Consider the following 5232-nt stretch of genomic DNA (forward strand, 5'->3'; position numbering starts at 1 on the left):
CTTCAGTGACTTATATTGGCCGACCATTTTTAAAAGTCAACATGTATGTATTTTGTTTTGAAGAGACACGTGTGATTGGCCCAGTCAGATCACAGACTTGCGCTGATTGGTCAGAGGTAGTACTGACGAGTTGTGAGACTTGGTCGACCGTCAGGAATTCACCTTTCGCTAAGCCACACCCTAGAATGCAGACTGGCCAATCACAGCGCAGCCAAGAACAAGCTCCGACAGGGGTCCGACACTTTTATGACAGCGCTCCATTGACTCTAGTGCAGGCGTCTCAGATTTTCGTACTTTTCGACACTCGTTTTTGTGGACTATAAAATAGTTATGGTAAAACGTTGTGCTGGGGCACTTATAACACTGATACTCGTTTCCCAGAGAGGTTGGAGGGGGGTGTGCGTTTTTTCCCCTTCCCCAAACCAAAATCAAACCCTGACAAGTGTCGCCTCTATTTTGATCGCCTTATTATGTTCATTTTGTGTTACCTGGATGCCCTGTATGTAGCCCTCAAAGGCATACTGTAACCCTTTCTTTCTGAAACCGCATTTGCTGCATCTGGAAGAGCTGTCCAACACGCCATGTTGAAACTGAAGGTTTAGCGAAGGTCAATTGGAAGTACTCTGCAAGAGACTGAGCGGAAAGTAGCTTGTTGGTTTTTGGTTGCTCTCGTAGCTTGATATCTTTATATTAAATTGCTACGCATATGTTCTTTGATCGGGATCGGGATGGCGGGTAGTAGTGGAGGGAATTCCGTGGAAGAAAAAGATGTTCATTTAGATGAACGGATAAAAACGAATAATAAAACAGTACTGGGTAGAAATGAGGAGGGGGTGTGGGGTGTGGGGGGTGGTAAAATAAGTGTTCATACAAGCACAGAGGAGAACGATAAAGAAACACGTTCCGTTAAAAGGAAAGTAATGTGTCGAATACAAAGCAGTGGTGAAATTTAAGCAGGGAAATGAAGTGGGGGCTGTGAGCCCTATTGCCATTAACAAGTGGTTGTTGCCACGTGCTACATGAATGTAAATCTCTCTCTCTCTCTCTCTCTCTCTCTCTCTCCTTGCAGCCTGTAACAGGGTGCACTTTATTTTATGACATGGATGTAATACCCTAAAATGAAAGGTCACAGTCTGGACTTTAACCTCACATTCATTGTTTCATTTCAGATCCAATGTACTTTCAGTACAGAGCTACAAATAATCAGAGTGCATTGTACTTTTTGTCCAGGGATGCGCAACATTTAATATACAAAGTAGAATTACTTGAGTGCTACATCCATTATTATTTACCTTGGTGTGATAATGCACGTAAAAGGTAGTTTCCATCGCTCTCCAGATACCATTTTTGAAGAACAACAAATTAAATTGATTTGTATGTCATTAAAGAGGTGCGTGATTGCTTGTGAGATCCGGTCAGATCTCAGACTTGCGCTGATTGGTCACAACGTTGACAATCATATCGAGGCAGCAGGCTGAGAGGGGGGAGGGCAAAGAAGCACGAGCTGTCTCTGCCTTTTTGGTCCAGAAGTTTAAAGTTAACATACGGAAGTAGCCTACTGCGCTTGTTGAGTAAAAAACCTTGCAGCTCACATGAAAGGGAATATCAGACTTTTGAATGTAAAATAAAACTTCCCCGATGGTATTATTAACGATCGTTATGTATTACACGAAAATGTATAGGCTAATAAAAATCTGTAAATTGTTATGTTTTTAAATTGATCTTTTACCAAAACGTGTGCACCGAACCTTGTTTCACAAACTGCTAAACGCGAAGTCCGAAAAATTCCAAGATTTAGAAATATGTAGTATTGTACTTGTTGTAGTCCAAACCTAGATTGTAGTTGAAGATTCACACACCTAAACTTCACCAAACAATGTATGCCGACCTTTTTCAGGACTCCATGGATAACTTAAGCCAGCATTTCCCTACCTTTCACCATCCACAGCACACATTAGAAATTTACGATATCACATGGCACATCACTCTCAAAAGCTCTAAGCCGACTCTACTCTCAACTTTATTTGAAAGTTATTTGTTAGTAATACTATTATTTTGCTTTCAAGGTGAGCCACAGACGATGTTCGTCAGTAACCGTAAGTGCCTCTTCCCCCCCCTCTTCTCATCTTCTGTATTTATGCACGTGTGTGTTTCTGCTTAGCTGCATGCTTATTGGCTGTTTATTACACCACATCAATTATTTTGCAAAGTTACACTAATTAGTGCTAAAGTGTAAGCACCAATTTAATATTGTCCTGTTGATTTGTTTATTGTTATATGTGCATTATATACGTGTGTGCTTTTGGGGGCCAGTGAAGACACTGCAATACTGTGTTGTAATACAGTTGTAATGTAACTGCTTGAAAAAGCACACATTCCTCTGTTCATCTGTTGACTGTATGCGTAAATGCTGAGCAGGAGTAAAGTATTTTATGTGTTTGAATTTTCAGGAAATGGAAGACTGTCACCTACGCTTGGGTTTGTGATCCTTGTGACTGGACTGGGAATATACAACATCTGAACAGAGGGAAACTAGTGGTAAAAAAATATTTCCCCTTAAAAATGACAGGCAGGTATATGGAATTAGGTATATGAACAGGAATTATTTCACTCTCCTGGCCCACAAATACCACCTCCAGGACAAACCCAGTTTTCCACAGAGATCTCCCATTGGCCCATGCCCAGCATTGCTTTGATTCAGCTGTCATGCAGGATAAAGATGTATGATGGTATGTATGTTCACAGTGGGGCCACAGCTCCCATGGAGCAGATATGTCTTACACTTGCAGTGTCAATTATATGTTCCAAAGGGTAAAGGAGTGAATATGTCTTGTAATGGAATATTCTGTGTGTATACCATCCAACCCAGGTACTGCAAGAATGAGTACTTTAGTGGTGTAAACTATGTAAGCTCCTCTAGATAATAGACTGCTAAATGTATGTATATATGTATATTTTTGTATATAAAACAAAAAAAAGAAAAGATAAATTATATCGGTTTAAATTGTTTCATAAAAACTTCCCAGTCTTTGGAAATCAGATGCAGAAATTTGCTGACAGTATGTAAGCCTATGTTAATAATGGTTAATCTTTTCCTCATTCATCTGGTCATTTTTTTCTTTCTTTTTTTGTATATATTTGCTTGTTTTGTACAGTATTAAAGATTAATAAATTGTTTAATTTGGGCCAAAATAAACCGGTAATATTGTTTATTTGTACACCCAATGCAAGCTTGGATAGGCTCCAACACCCTTGCGACCCTGACCAGGAATAAGAGGGTGTAGATCAGGAATCATCAAATCACGGCTGGTTTTGCACCCTTTGCCTTTACCTGGGAGTCAGGTGTGAAGACATTTTTGCCAATCACTAGCAATAATTGCCTGCATAAATAAATGCATAAAAGCATGCAGATGTTGTCAAGGGATTCAGCTGTTTTCAGACCAAATGTCAGAATGGGGACCTGAGTAACTTTGACCACGGAATGATTGTTGGTGCCAGACAGGGTGGTTTGAGTATCTCAGAAACTGCTAATCTCCTGGGATTTTCATGCACAGCATCTTCTAGAGTTTGCAGAGAATGGTTTGGAAAGCAAGAAAACATGCAGTGAGCAGCAGTTCTGCATGTTCAGAAACGCCTTGTTAATGAGAGAGATCAGAGGGGAAGGGCCAGACTAGTTGAAGCTGACCATGCATTACAACAATGAAGATCACTTCTGAACACAGTGTCAAATCCAAAAGTGGATAGGCTACAGCAGCAGAAGACTTAAGTCCAAAAAATAAGTCTTAATAAATACCCTCTAATAATATGCTCACTGAGTTTGATAATGGATGCATGAATTCTCAATGCTTTCAAAAATAGAAATGTTAATAGTTTATTTTGATCAATTAACAAAAGGCATGAACAGAAGAAGCAACTGAACAATCGAATGAAGAAAAATCAAAATCACATCAATATTTGGTGTCACCACCCTTTTCCTTCAAAACAGCATCAATTTTTCTATGTATACTTGCACACAGTTTTTGAAGGAACTTGGCAAACATCTTGGAGAACTAGCCACAGTTCTTCTGTGGATTAGGCAGCCTCAAATGCGCCTCTTCATTTAATCCCAGACAGACTCGATGATGTCAAGATCAGGGCTCTGTCGGGGCCATACCATCAGATACTTCTTAATGACAATGGCTGTATGTTTGGGGTCCTACTGCAGAATACATTTGGGGCCAATCAGATGCCTCCCTGATGTTACTGAATGATGGATAGGTATCTGCCCGTACTTCTCAGCATTGAGGAGACCATTAATTCTGACCAAATCCCCAACTCCATTTGCAGAAATGCAGGCCAAAACTTGCAGAGTACCTCCACCATGCTTCACTGTTGCCTACAGAAACTCATTCTTGTACCGCTCTCCAGCCCTTCGGCGAACAAACTGCCTTCTGCTACAGCCAAATGTTTCTAATTTTGACTCATCAGTCCAGAGAACCTGCTGCCATTTTTCTGCACCCCAGTTCCTGTGTTTTGCATAATTTGCATATTGCACAACCAATAATGACACAATCTTCCCTTGTTTGCCGCCCACAGCACTTTATAAGATATTCAGCACTCTTCAAACTCCAAAGCCCTAAAAACTCTTAATATATGTAAGCTATATAATTGTCTTAACTGCTGAACCAGTTTTTTATTTTTTATTCTCTTTTATTATTTTATTCATTTTATTTTATTTGTAATTTATTTATTACTTATAATTTAGTTACCTCTTAACCCCTGTCATTTGTCATGTTATTGTGATACTTTTGCTTCACATATTGTGATTTGTATTGTTATATTACTACGTTGTCAATAAAAAAAAAAAAATTTTAATTAAAAAAAAAGCACTTTATAAGAAGTAGCCTGCGATAAAGGCAAATTCCACGAGAGGGCAATGTCCATCTAAAAAAAGTGACCAGGAAAACGTTATTTTCCCCCAGCACATGCATCGATGGCTGCAATCCATATGCGTGAGTAAATCGTGTATTAATATTATTACAAATAATTTTATATTCGGGAGATTATCCTGCATGGGATCAATATTAACTGATTAATGGCATAGTTTTAGCATGTTATAATTAAACACAATTACAAAAGTTATTGTTAAGTTAGTTTTACGATTTGACAAAAAAAATACACCAAAGTCTGTGCGGAACATTCCGGGTGAGTGTTCCTAGATAATCCTGATCATTTCTAGCCACGCGCTGTCGT

This window comes from Conger conger, chromosome 3 (genome assembly GCF_963514075.1).
Source record: "Conger conger chromosome 3, fConCon1.1, whole genome shotgun sequence".
Lineage (NCBI taxonomy): Eukaryota > Metazoa > Chordata > Actinopteri > Anguilliformes > Congridae > Conger > Conger conger.